Source organism: Mesoplodon mirus (assembly GCF_964341445.2).
Source record: "Mesoplodon mirus genome assembly, chromosome: 2".
Lineage (NCBI taxonomy): Eukaryota > Metazoa > Chordata > Mammalia > Artiodactyla > Ziphiidae > Mesoplodon > Mesoplodon mirus.
Window position 1 is genome coordinate 136,309,022 of NC_138977.1, and position 15,214 is coordinate 136,324,235.

Below are 15,214 nucleotides of genomic sequence, written 5' to 3' on the forward strand. Positions count from 1 at the left end.
TTATGTGGCACTCAATTAAGGAAATCTCTGTGGAAATTAAGAATGTGGGTCATGTGGATGTTCACCAAAAAAAATCGGTTTCCAGCTCTGAAAAGAGACTGGAATTGTAAGGCAGATGCCTTAATCAGATTCCTGAGTTAGCTACCTGGGTTCTTAAAACCAGCAGGTATGGACGTTTGGATACAGAAGCAACCTGTGTCTTCCCTAGCAGAGGTGGATGTTACATAATGACACCTGTAAAAACCTGTACCATAAAATCTGAAACAAACCAAATGGGACCCAGAATTTATTGAACAATGGACTCTAGTCACCACCCCTATAATGGGGAATGTGGTATAGGAGAAGTCATTTCTGCTGAGAAGGAAAAGAATGATCCTATAATATTAACTAATACATGGTGTGTCAAATATTAATTTCTCTTCTACAGCTGTGTGGTGTAACAAAGAATTTGTAAGTTTATTTATACAATTAAATAAAAAGCAAGCTTTATGCAAACAATGATTCCCCAGGATGAGAAAGTATTTTGAGGAAGCTGAATTAAGCCTCCCCATAGATACAACACCTATGGAAACTCACTGGCCAGAGAAGGCAGTGAATTTGGCCTCGGTAACTTATACTCAAATGCTTCCATCAACACACTGTAAAAAGGTTCAAATTCCTGTGGATATAGGAAGAAAAAGAGTAATTGAGTTGCTAAAAGCAATTTAAAAGACCTATGAAGCAGCATGGTCATTGTTAAGGTATTCTGTAGAGGAAATTCTTGCACCTTGTAAGCTGCTGGTCCATGATCTGTTTCTCTCTGACTACCAAGGGAACATTCTCTGGGGAAAAAAACCCCATAGGTGTCCCAGTCTAATATTTTTGTAAACATAGCATAAATATCTTTAGGCTAAAGAAATTTGCTAGTAGGAGTGCCCTTATCTGTGGAATTCTCTTAGCAAGATTATCCCTTGAATCTATGGATTTATAAGGCATGGCTCTGGGGAAAATGTCACATAGGCCCTTTGCCAATCTAAATACAAAATGGAGATGCTTCATAATTTAAACAACCCCTTTTTTGCTATGTGAGGTCAGACACAAATCTCATTTAAAGACCTCATCTATTACTGGCCAGAGAAGGTATCCAATGCAGAAAGGAAACACCAAGGTAGCCACACAGGATGGACTAAATTTCTCTTTGATTTGCGTGAGACTTTTGATCTTATATTCTTGAAATCATTAGTAAATCTGGAATAAGAACCCTTTATTTATTAGTAAATCTGGGTAAGACCCTTTAATTATAAGTCTATTTGAAAGTGAATCCTTTCTGTTAGCTCTAATATGCTAACATTTATACCTAAGATGAGAGGATATGACCATTTATACATATTTACTTATATTAAAAATGGAAGTGTGAACTATAAATTTTTTAATGGTTGTCTATAAGGAGGGAGAGGTGATGGGTTAGAGGGAACCAGAATACAGGCCAGACTTCTCTGAGCATATCTTTTTCTTTTTTTTTTCATTTGCCAGTTTGTCTTTATTTATTTATTATATTTCATTTTATTTTTTTGCTTTATAACAAATTTAATCAGTTATACATATACATATGTCCCCATATCCCCTCCCTTTTGCGTCTCCCTCCCACCCTCCCTATCCGACCCCTCCAGGCGGTCACAAAGCACCGAGCTGATCTCCCTGTGCTATGCGGCTGCTTCCCACTAGCTATCGACCTTACGTTTGGTAGTGTATATATGTCCATGCCTCTCTTTCGCTTTGTCACAGCTTACCCTTCCCCCTCCCCATATCCTCAAGTCCATTCTCTAGTAGGTCTGTGTCTTTATTCCTGTCTTACCCCTATGTTCTTCATGACATTTTTTTTCTGAAATTCCATATATATGTGTCAGCATACAGTATTTCTCTTTCTCTTTCTGACTTACTTCACTCTGTATGACAGACTCTAGGTCCATCCACGTAATTACAAATAGAGCAATTTCGTTTCTTTTTATGCCTGAGTAATATTCCATTGTATATATGTGCCACATCTTCTTTATCCATTCATCCGATGATGGACACTTAGGTTGTTTCCATCTCCGGGCTATTGTAAATAGGGCTGCTTTGAACATTTTGGTACATGACTCTTTGTGAATTATGGTTTTCTCAGGGTATATGCCCAGTAGTGGGATTGCTGGGTCATATGGTAGTTCTATTTGTAGTTTTTTAAGGAACCTCCATACTGTTCTCCATAGTGGCTGTACCAATTCACATTCCCACCAGAAGTGCAAGAGTGTTCCCTTTTTTCCACACCCTCTCCAGCATTTATTGTTTCTAGATTTTTTGATGATGGTCATTCTGACTGGTGTGAGATGATATCTCATTGTAGTTTTGATTTGCATTTCTCTAATGAGTAAAGATGTTGAGCATCCTTTCATGTATTTGTTGGCAGTCTGTATATCTTCTGTGGAGAAATGTCTATTTAGGTCTTCTGCCCATTTTTGGATTGGGTTGTTTGTTTTTTTGTTATTGAGCTGCATGAGCTGCTTATAAATTTTGGAGATTAATCCTTTGTCAGTTACTTCATTTGCAAATATTTTCTCCCATTCTGAGGGTTGTCTTTTGGTCTTGTTTATGGTTTCTTTTGCTGTGCAAAAGCTTTTAAGTTTCATTAGGTCCCAGGTGTTTATTTTTGTCTTTATTTCAATTTCTCTAGGACGTGGGTAAAAAAGGATCTTGCTGTGATTTATGTCATAGAGTGTTCTGCCTATGTTTTCCTCTAAGAGTTTGATAGTTTCTGGCCTTACATTTAGGTCTTTAATCCATTTTGAGCTTATTTTTGTGTATGGTGTTAGGGAGTGATCTCATCTCATACTTTACATGTCCCTGTCCAGTTTTCCCAGCACCACTTATTGAAGAGACTGTCCTTTCTCCACTGTACATTCCTGCCTCCTTTATCAAAGATAAGGTGACCATATGTGCATGGGTTTACCTCTGGGCTTTCTATCCTGTTCCATTGATCTATCTTTCTGTTTTTGTGCCAGTACCACACTGTCTTGATTACTGTAGCTTTGTAGTATAGTCTGAAGTAAGGAGCCTGATTCCTCCAGCTCCGTTTTTCTTTCTCAAGATTGCTTTGGCTATTCGGGGTCTTTTGTTTTTCCAAACAAATTGTGAAATTTTTTGTTCTAGTTCTGTGAAAAATGCCAGTGGTAGTTTGATAGGGATTGCATTGAATCTGTAGATTGCTTTGGGTAGTAGAGTCATTTTCACAATGTTGATTCTTCCAATCCAAGAACATGGTACATCTCTCCATCTATTTGTATCATCTGTAATTTCTTTCATCAGTGTCTTATAATTTTCTGCATACAGGTCTTTTGTCTCCTTAGGTAGGTTTATTCCTAGATATTTTATTCTTTTTGTTGCAATGGTAAATGGGAGTGTTTCCTTGATTTCACTTTCAGATTTTTCATCATTAGTATATAGGAATGCCAGAGATTTCTGTGCATTAATTTTGTATCCTGCTACTTTACCAAATTCATTGATCAGCTCTAATAGTTTTCTGGTAGCATCTTTAGGATTCTCTATGTATAGTATCATGTCATCTGCAAACAGTGACAGCTTTACTGCTTCTTTTCCGATTGGGATTCCTTTTATTCCCTTTTCTTCTCTGATTGCTGTGGCTAAAACTTCCAAAACTATGTTGAATAATAGTGGTGACAGTGGGCAACCTTGTCTTGTTCCTGATCTTAGTGGAAATGGTTTCAGTTTTTCACCATTGAGGACAATGCTGGCTGTGGGTTTGTCATATATGGCCTTTATTATGTTGAGGAAAGTTCCCTCTATGCCTACTTTCTGCAGGGTTTTTATCATAAATGGGTGTTGAATTTTGTCGAAAGCTTTCTCTGCATCTATTGAGATGATCATATGGTTTTTCTCCTTCAATTTGTTAATATGGTGTATCACGTTGATTGATTTGCGTATATTGAAGAATCCTTGCATTCCTGGAATAAACCCCACTTGATCATGGTGTATGATCCTTTTAATGTGCTGTTGGATTCTGTTTGCTAGTATTTTGTTGAGGATTTTTGCATCTATGTTCATTAGTGATATTGGCCTGTAGTTTTCTTTCTTTGTGACATCCTTGTCTGGTTTTGGTATCAAGGTGATGGTGGCCTCGTAGAATGAGTTTGGGAGTGTTCCTCCCTCTGCTATATTTTGGAAGACTTTGAGAAGGATAGGTGTTAGCTCTTCTCTAAATGCTTGATAGAATTCGCCTGTGAAGCCATCTGGTCCTGGGCTTTTGTTTGTTGGAAGATTTTTTTATCACAGTCTCAATTTCAGTGCTTGTGATTGGTCTGTTCATATTTTCTATTTCTTCCTGATTCAGTCTTGGCAGGTTGTGCATTTCTAAGAATTTGTCCATTTCTTCCAGGTTATCCATTTTACTGACATAGAGTTGCTTCTAGTAATCTCTCATGATCTTTTGTATTTCTGCAGTGTCAGTTGTTACTTCTCCTTTTTCATTTCTAATTCTATTCATTTGAGTCTTCTCCCTTCTTTTCTTGATGAGTCTGGCTAATGGTTTATCAATTTTGTTTATCTTCTCAAAGAACCAGCTTTTAGTTTTATTGATCTTTGCTATCGTTTCCTTCATTTCTTTTTCATTTATTTCTGATCTGATTTTTATGATTTCTTTCATTCTGCTAACTTTGGGATGTTTTTGTTCTTCTTTCTCTAATTGCTTTAGGTGCAAGGTTACATTGTTTATTCGAGATGTTTCCTGTTTCTTAAGGTAGGATTTTATTGCTATAAACTTCCCTCTTAGAACTGCTTTTGCTGCATCCCATAGGATTCGGGTCGTCGTGTCTCCATTGTCATTTGTTTCTAGGTATTTTTTAATTTCCTTTCTGATTTCTTCAGTGATCACTTCGTTATTAAGTAGTGTCTTGTTTAGCCTCCATGTGTTTGTATTTTTTACAGCTCTTTTACTGTAATTGATATCTAGTCTCATAGCATTGTGGTCAGAAAAGATGCTTGATACAATTTCAATATTCTTAAATTTACCAAGGCTTGATTTGTGACACAAGATGTGATCTATCCTGGAGAATGTTCCATGAGCACTTGAGAAAAAGGTGTATTCTCTTGTTTTTGGATGGAATGTCCTATAAAGATCAATTAAGTCCATCTCATATAATGTATCATTTAAAGCTTGTGTTTCCATATTTATTTTCATTTTGGATGATCTGTCCATTGGTGAAAGTGGGGTGTTAAAGTCCCCTACTATGATTGTATTATTGTCAATTTCTCCTTTTATGGCTGTTAGTATTTGTCTTATGTATTGAGGTGCTCCTATGTTGGGTGCATAAATATTTACAATTTTTATATCTTCTTCTTGGATCGATCCCTTCATCATTATGTAGTGTTCTTCTTTGTCTCTTCTAGTAGTCTTTATTTTAAAGTCTATTTTGTGTGATATGAGAATTGCTACTCCAGCTTTCTTGTGGTTTCCATTTGCATGGAATATCTTTTTCCATCCCCTTACTTTCAGTCTGTATGTGTCTCTAGGTCTGAAGTGGGTCTCTTGTCGACAGCATATATATGGGTCTTGTTTTTGTATCCATTCAGCCAATCTGTGTCTTTTGGTGGGAGCATTTTGTCCATTTACATTTAAGGTAATTATCGATATGTATGTACCTATTCCCATTTTCTTAATTGTTTTGGGTTCGTTATTGTAGGTCTTTTCCTTCTGTTGTGTTTCTTGCCTAGAGAAATTCCTTTAGCATTTGTTGTAAAGCTGGTTTGGTGGTGCTGAACTCTCTCAGCTTTTGCTTGTCTGTAAAGGTTTTAATTTCTCCATCAAATCTGAATGAGATCCTTGCTGGGTAGAGTAATCTTGTTTGCAGGTTTCTCTGCTTCATCACTTTAATTATGTCCTGCCACTCCCTTCTAGCTTGTAGCGTTACTGCTGAGAGATCAGCTGTTAACCTGATGGGGATTCCCTTGTGTGTTATTTGTTTTTTTTCCTTGCTGCTTTTAATATGATTTGTGTTTAATTTTTGACAGTTTGATTAATATGTGTCTTGGCGTATTTCTCCTTGGATTTATCCTGTATGGGACTCTCTGTACCTCCTGGACTTGATTAACCATTTCCTTTCCCATATTAGGGAAGTTTTCAACTATAATCTCTTCAAATATTTTCTCAGTCCCTTTCTTTTTCTCTTCTTCTTCTGGAAGCCCTATAATTTGAATGTTGGTGCGTTTAATGTTGTCCCAGAGGTCTCTGAGACTGTCCTCTGTTCTTTTCATTCTTTTTTCTTTATTTTGCTCTGCAGCAGTTATTTCCACTATTTTATCTTCCACCTCACTTATCCGTTCTTCTGCCTCAGTTATTCTGCTATTGATACCATCTAGAGTATTTTTCATTTCATTTATTGTGTTTTTAATCGATGCTTGATTCATCTTTAGTTCTTCTAGGTCCTTGTTAACTGTTTCTTGCATTTTGTCTATTCTATTTCCAAGACTTTGGATCTTGGAAATAGAAACTTGGATCATCTTTACTATCATTATTCTGAATTCTTTTTCAGATAGACTGCCTAGTACCTCTTCATCTGTTAGGTCTGGTGGGTTTTTACCTTGCTCCTCCTTCTGCTGTGTGTTTTTCTGTCTTCTCATTTTGCTTATGTTACTGTGTTTGGGGTCTCCTTTTTGCAGGCTGCAGGTTCGTAGTTCCCGTTGTTTTTGGTGTCTGTCCCCAGTGGCTAAGGTTGGTTTAGTGGGTTGTGTAGGCTTCCTGGTGGAGGGGACTAGTGCCTGTGTTCTGGTGGATGAGGCTGGATATTGTCTTTCTGGTGGGCAGGTCTACATCTGGTGGTGTGTTTTGGGGTGACTGTGGCCTTATTATGTTTTTAGGCAGCCTCTCTGCTAATGGGTGGCATTGTGTTCCTGTCTTGCTAGTTGTTTGGCATACGGTGTCCAGCACTGTATCTTGCTGGTCGTTGAGTGAAGCTGGATGCTGGTGTTGAGATGGAGATCTCTGGAAGATTTTCGCCGTTTGATATTATGTGGAGCTGGGAGGTCTCTTGTGGACCAGTGTCCTGAAGTTGGCTCTCCCACCTCAGAGGCACAGCACTGACTCCTGGCTCCTCAATTTGGGATGATTTGTTGTCTATTCACGTATTCCACAGATGCAGCATACATCAAGTTGACTGTGGAGCTTTAATCCGCTGCTTCTGAGGGTGCTGGGCGAGATTTCCCTTTCTCTTCTTTGTTCTCACAGCTCCCGGGTCTCAGCTTTGGATTTGGCCCCGCCTCTGCATGTAGGTCGCTGGAGGGCCTCTGTTCTTCGCTCAGACAGGACAGGGTTAAAGGAGCAGCCGTTTCGGGGACTCTGGCTCACTCAGGCCGGGGGGGAGGGAGGGGCATGGAGTGCGGGGTGAGCCTGCAGCGGCAGAGGCTGGCGTGACATTGCACCAGCCCGATGCGCGCCGTGTGTTCTCCCAGGGAAGCCGTCCCTGGATCCCGGGACCCCGGCAGTGACAGGCTGTACAGGCTCCCCGGAAATGGGGAGTGGACAGTGACCTGCGCTTGCACACAGGCCTCTTGTCGGCGGCAGCAGCAGCCCCAGCGTCCCACGCCCGTTTCTGGGCTCCGCGCTTTCAGCCACCGCTCGCACCCGTCTCTGGAGCTCCTTTAAGCGGCGCTCTTAATCCCCTCTCCTCGCGCATCAGCAAACCAAGAGGGAAGAAAAAGTCTCTTGCCTCTTCGGCAGCTCCAGAGTTTTCCCGGACTCCCTCCCGGCTAGCTGTGGCGCATTAGCCCCCTTCAGGCTGAGTTCTCGCTGCCAGCCCCAGTCCTCTCCCTGCGCTCTGACCGAAGCCCAAGACTCAGCTTCCAGCACCGCCCGCCCCGGCAGCTGAGCAGACAAGCCTCTCAGCTGGTGAGTGCCGGTCGGCACCAATCCTCTGTGCGGGAATCTCTCCGCTTTGCCCTACCCAGGTACGTGGGGAGTTTCTTGCCTTTTGGGAGGTCTGAGGTCTTCTGCCAGCGTTCAGTAGGTGTTCTGTAGGAGTTGTTCCACGTGTAGCTGCATTTCTGGTGTATCTCTCTGAGTATACCTTGATTCATAGATTTGAAGTTGAAACCTCAGAAGTATTTAAAAAAAAATTCCCCCAAAGTGAAAGGGTAATGAAACCAATGAACCTAATTGTATCGACTTTGGTGGCATAATACATAGAAACCACTTTAAAGTGGCTTTAAACATGGGAATTTGGCTGTATATCCTTGCTGGGATATACTCTAAGGTTAAAAATAACAGCAAAAACAAAAATACCCTTTAAACTCTTTCTAGTAATCATATTGTTGTTGTATTGTTAATTTATTCAGAGTCTGCTGTACATTTTATGGGAAAAAACTAATGAGAAATTATGTTGATATCACTGAAAACCACTTTGTGTCATGTTAGAAGGGAAATAGATATAAAATGTATGAGATCAAGTAGCAAATATCCATATGAAACCATGATGTATTTTTTAAAAGGACTAGAAAAATACTCGCAACCCATTAGCAATGAGCACTCCTAGTGTCCAAATAGTGGTCTCTAAATATCATTTGCCACTAAGAGAAACCAAGACTTACTGGAGAAATGGCTAGCTCTATGTCTATAGCAAGCAATGTCCAAGATGAACCTGGAACATCTTGTCATACCAGAAAGCAAATAAGCTATTAATGATGACAAAGGTCATGTCAAAAGACTTAGAAACCAACTTAAAGAGACTCCACTGGCCAAAGATGGAACACAGTGAACATCAATGAGGAAACTGCAGTGAATTAATCCACATAAAGTATTTTTAATCCATGAGTTCAGAAAGATACTTTTAAAAATCTCATTGGTCATCTTTGAGGACTGCTAGAGGACCAAGTATTCAGAAAACAGCTAAATCAAAGAAAAGAATCAAGCATTTATCTTGTAAAAACAGTTCTTCTTGGTATCCAAATAGTTGAATTGAGATAATTCAAAAGCTATAAAATATGGAAGTAAAAGCAAAACTGGATTATCACTCATGGATTTTGGCAATGTTCATCAATGGCTTCTAACATCACGAAGTGGAGACAACCAGGCATTATGCTTCTTCTGAAAGAAGAATACTATAATACCATCTATGAAATATTCTTACCAATAATTGAACTTGGATGTAACCAAGCTTCTAGATGTAATTCACAGACAATACAGGAGACAGATGGGAGCATGGGAATACGATTATCAAAACCCAGACTGCAAAAAACCCTGTAATTTTCATAAAATGAGGAAAATATCTAGAATAGTGTCATAAATCATTGAGTGTTTTCTCTTGTGTTGGATTTTGTGGTTTGTAACTGTGATACCTGTAATACCCACAGTCATTTCGTATACAAAAAGGACAGATGTCTTTGAATAAAGATGACCTAAAAGATGGCAGAGCAAGAAAACCATATATAGAGCTAGAAACCCGATGACTCTGTGAGACTGTCAACCTCTACATCAAACTACCAGAAGCATGCCATATCTCCTTTTACTGATCTCTTAAGGTAGCTTGAGTTGAGCTCACTTGTACTTACAACCCAAAGCATCTTAATTTATAGATTAGAAAAAGAGCTACATACCGTGGAAAGGGACCACCTCCAATGAATATATTTAAAATTTGAGGCTCTATAACTCTGTAAGTCCTACCTATCTACCTCTCTATATACCTATCTATGTATCTATCTTTTTAAACTTATAAATAAAATTGAGGAATAAAGTAGAAGGCCACACTTCTTTCCTTAGTTTTTAAGCTGCATCAGAGACACATTTGAGTTTGAGATTCCCCTCCAAATCTTCTTCAGTCACTAATTGCTGAGAATCTTTTAGATATTAACTAGTTACCCAGAGGAAAATATTGTGAACAACCAGAATGTTTAAAGCCCGTGTTCTGTAAACACTCTAAATTGACAGATTTTGAACTTTTGTGACTAGATCCAAAATAAGGACAAAACTCTTGAAGCAATATATGTACTTAATAAGTATGATTCATTCTTCTATTTTCAACACTATTTAATTATTTATGGATTACAATCCACTATATAGATTCCATAATCTACTCCCTAAGGGTTTGCAACCTGCAATTTGAAAAGTCACTTATATAAATTAATTTACTGCATTATTGTTGACAGATGATCATCTTCTCAGAAAGGAAAACAGATGCATTGTCACTGTTGCAAACAGCAAAATACTAAGGACAGGAAAGCAGATACTCACAACTTTTAGGTTTTCAGCACAAGTAGACTATAAGATCATTTAGAATAAATTACTGCTAAATTCTTCAGTTTCTGATACATGAAGATAAAAGGGTATTATAGGGCTTCCCTGGCAGTGCAGTGGTTAAGAATCCGCCTGCCAATGCAGGGCACACAGGTTCAAGCTCTGGTCCAGGAAGATCCCACATGCCACGGAGCAACTAAGCCTGTGCGCCACGACTACGAAGCCTGAGCTCTAGAGCCTGCGAGCCACAGCTACTGAAGCCCGCGCGCCTAGAGCCTGTGCGCTTAGAAGCCCGTGCTTCTCAACAAGAGAAGCCACTGCAATGAGAAGCCTGCACACCACAACGAAGAGCAGCCCCTACTTGCCACAACTAGAGAAAGCCCACACAAGCAACAAAGACCCAACGCAGCCAAAAATAAATAAATAAATAATTTGAAAAGACAAAAGGCTATATAGCTATTGCATGTTACTCAAGGGTGTGGTTTGGTTGCTAAAGTTTTCATATCTTCTGAAGGTTGTCTTTGGATCTTTGACAAAATCCAAGTTAGTAAAAGCGTTTAGTATAGAGGCAGCCTGGGTTTCTTCCTCTCTGATATACTACTTCACTGTGACTCATTCCCTACTCAGGATAAATCCTAAGAGATCTGCATTCAGATTAGCCACTAGTCTACTACCAAAGTATACCTGCTGCAGTGACAATTTGCAGGTGTGACATTGCACTGCTGCCATAATTGTACCCTAGAGGAGCCTGGGGGGGGGGGAATGTGTTTCTCTTAGTAAGTGGATTATTAAAAACGAGTAGCTTGAATATCCATCTTCTCTGCGAGTGTACCTAAAAAAAGCGAAGGGCTTATCAACCTCTTTTTTCTTCTATGTTATTTTTATTTATAGAATCAGGGAGGAAAAGAACTTAGCTCTGTAGCTTTATATTACAGACGAGTAGTTAAGACTCACAGAGGCTGTAGTAAAGTTGACAAATGCCCGGTCTCCAGAACCAAACTTCCTGGGTTCAAATCTACTGCTCCTTAGCTGTATGATCTTGGGCAATACGTTTCATCTCTGAAGCTCTCAGTTTCCTTAACTTTATTATTATTATTTTTATTGGGGTACAGTTGTTTTACAATGTTGTGCTAGTTTCTGCTGTACAACGAAGTGAATCAGCTATACGTATACATAAATCTCCTCCTTCTTAGACCTCAAGATAGATGACTCTGAGGCTGCTGTCAAAATTAAAATACATGGTCACTGGAAAATAATAAGTATTAGAAATTTTAATGAAAAGACTTGTACAAAATCAGGCAGTTAGGTGTTTCTACAGTATACACCAAAGCTTACTACTTGTGGTATTATCTTTTTTTTTGTTTTGCGGTACGCGGGTCTCTCACCGTTGTGGCCTCTCCCGCTGCAGAGCACAGGCTCCGGACGCGCAGGCCCAGCGGCCATGGCCCACGGGCCCAGCCGCCCCGCGGCATGTGGGATCCTCCTAGACCGGGGCACGAACCCGTGTCCCCTGCATCGGCAGGCAGACTCCCAACCACTGCACCACCAAGGAAGCCCGTATTATCTTTTTTCTTCAGGCTATTTTTTCAAAGCTCATTCAAAAACATACATTTGTATTTAGCACATTTTCTACTGCTTCGAATGCTTCCATTTATAGTTTGGTTTTCTATGTCTGCAAAGCTATCTCTTCAAAAGATGTACTCCAGGCACTACAGAGCCGTAGGGCATTATTAGAAACATGGGTTTTCAGTGTACTATTGAATCAGATCTACTACTTAATGGATATTTCAGGTGATAGGTTGTCAGAAGAAAATTAGTTTCTACTAAACTATGCATTCTCTGTGAGTTTTTTAGTATAAAGTAAAAAATTAACAGAAAAACACTAAAGCTCTCTCAATAGCCAATTATGTTATTACATATTACTGTAATTCATACAAATGGTCAAGTGTATATCATTTGACAATATTTTCTACTATTTCTCCTTTAAATTACATATTAGATTTATACACATCAGGCATAAAATTTAACTATGGATCACACTGTATGGAAAATAATATTTTAAGTATTATTTATCATGAAATTATAAGGTGAAATTTGTACAGAGACTCCTCACTTTTCATAATTTATAACCTCTAGTTTCTTATATTCTTCATACATGGGTCATCCTAGCTCTAGTGGTAATATTTTCACTATTCCTTACATGAAAAATAATTGTTGGTGATAATAAATGGTTATAATAGTCAATTTTATAAATTTCTTTCTTATAGAGAAAAATTAGGACAAGAAGTGATCAGAAAATTGGTAGTGCCCACTGATTTAGTTATTTATTTTCCTTTTTAGTGCTTCTTTACTTTCTGGCACTAGAAGATGCTCTAGACTTATCTTTTATTTTCCCCGAACTAGCCTTGTCAAGATGTTAAGCCCCAAGTTTAACATCCCGTGTCAATAAATTTTTCCCCTTTCCAGCCATATATACTGCCTTCTCTAGTAGAATAACTAGATCCACTCCAACATGTGCTTCCCTGGTTCCAGGTCCTATAACCTTTCAGTGAACACAGTACTTCTTCCCATGGCATGTACTTATTACTGCCGTTGCCCCTTGAGCTGTGCTGCAATCTGACCCTCATTTTCAGTCTGGTAAGGAAATGGCATGTTTTGGCAAGTACTATTTCTGAGGATCTGCCGTAGGTGAGGTTTTGGGGGGAATGTCTAGGCAAGTTGAAGATGATTGCCTCTAACGAGGGTAAAGGAGCTGCTTCTGCCAGCCCGGAGGGTGAAGGAAAATGTGGGGTTCAAGGTATGCCAGAACAGGCTCATCCATACAAATGTCCTCATTCTAGGTCTCAGGGTCCCACTCTTTCCTTATGAGGCCCCTAATTTCAAAACAGGAGTCAAAGCCGAGCATTCAGTCTCCTTTGCAGTATAGCTACCCTTACCAGTAAATCCTGAACTCGACTTTCCACACTTTCTGCCTTCCAGCTGCTAGAAATTTGGCTAATTCAAATGTTGATTTGCATTTTTCTGATGCTCACAAAGTGCCTTTAGTTTGTAGTTGGCTATTTTCATTTTTCAAGGTTTCCAAAGCCTTTATCAGAAAGCAGTCAACTCCACCTTCAACAGACTCCAGAGTTCCAAAGCAATTATATCAGACAGTTCTGCTGGTGCAATTGTTATCTAGGTGGTAGACACATTCCTGGTGCTTCCCACTCCACCATCTTCTCAGAATCCCCTCCAAATTGTTACTTTTTATTAGTGGAGAAACAGCAAATGAAATTATTTCAACGTCCGAATTGTTTAAAAAAAAAAAAGCAGTTAACTCCACAGTCCCTATTATTTCCACTGCTTCTATGCCAAGTGCTGTCTATCAAACTGATGTTTGACCTACACCTGGTCCTCAAGCCAGACTACCACTGGTGAAAGTCTTAGTAATTGATGTTACACCAGGGTCATCACCACCACCAATGGAGTCCCTATCACTGAATGCCCCATGAGTGATACAGTTCCTGATTCCCATCCTGACGGGCTACTTTTGAGGGCCACTTCAGGTAACAACTGACTTAGCCTGGGTTCCCTGTGAAGCGGACATGGGACAAGGGCTTGCATATAGGTTGATTTTGGTAAAGTAATTCCAAACAGCAGTAAAGAACTAGGAAGAGTAAAACGGAAAATGAGGGAAAGGCAATGTAAGTTGTGTTTTGATTTGGCCACTGCTGTGAGCAACTGGAGTGTGATCCTTTTAGGTGTCTTCTACGGAGCTGTGTGGAATCGACCTCCGAATTGTCAACCCGAGGGATGAAAGAGAGGAGTATTTATCCACCTACTCCCATCCTTCTTGGAAAAACAAATCTTGTATATTAACGCATATATTTGGAATCTGAAAAAATTGGTTTGGCCGATCTTATTTACAAAGCAGAAATAGAGACACAGATGTAGAGAACAAACGTATGGATACCAAGGGGGAATGGGAGGGTGGGGTGGGATGAATTGGGAGATTGGGATTCACATATATACACTATTGATACCATGTATAAAATTGGTAAATAATGAGAACTTACTGTAGAGCACAGGGAACTCTACTCGATGCTCTGTGGTGACCTAAATGGGAAGGAAATCCAAAAAAGAGGGGATATATGGATACGTCCAGCTGATTCACTTTACTGGACAGTAGAAACTAACGCAACATTGTAAAGTAACTATATGCCAATAAAAATTTAAAAAAAAGAGAGAGAGAGTTGTCCCATGAGATGTTAGCTCCCTCTCACATCCAAGGTAGTTTATGCGTGAGACTGGCTAAATATACTTTTAGCCAGCACAAGCTGAGGCAGCAGACAAGCCATGAGACAGGATGCTTCAGTTCTGAGTCCAGCTGGCTGCTGAAGTAAAATGTTAGGCTGAGAGGATGGGAGGTGGGTCAGGAGAGCTTCCTAATGCACAGTGGGGTTGAGTGCCAAAATACAGTAATGTTAAACTCCTATGGAAACTTAAAAGGGCACGAGGAGATGAGCCTTGGGCTTTGAGGCATGAGCACAAGTGTTGAGGGCTTACTGTAATTGCTCCACCACTTGCATCCTCTCTCTTTTTAAATATCAGATTAATTAGTTATCAATATATTCACTATCTTCTGCCCTCAAAGCCTAACATTTTAAAAAGAAGGAAGAAAAGGAAGAGATAAACTTATTTTTTCTGTGGCAAAAAATTTTTTAAGGTTGAAAAAGAAGTATTTGGGGGCTAAAAATAAAAAGTATATTTCCCTCTGAACTGTGACTTACAGTTTACTGGAGGTGAGAAAACACATGAGAAAGCACCTGAATAAATACAGGCACAGTGTAATCTATTTACGTGGTGAGAAGAGAGGATCTGCCTGATAACTATAGTGAACAATTCACAACCCAGCAAGGAAATGCATTTATGCATATCTTAAACAAAGAAATGATATTCTTTCATGGTCCTAAAGTGGAAAAA

General features: G+C 39.4%; 1 protein-coding gene across 1 annotated transcript in view; it reads right to left on the reverse strand.

Annotated features, from left to right (window-relative positions):
• LOC309793142 (UPF0462 protein C4orf33) overlaps positions 1–15,214 on the reverse strand; it is a 60,949-nt gene that overhangs the window by 23,762 nt on the left and 21,973 nt on the right. The gene's annotated exons all lie outside the window — the stretch shown is intronic.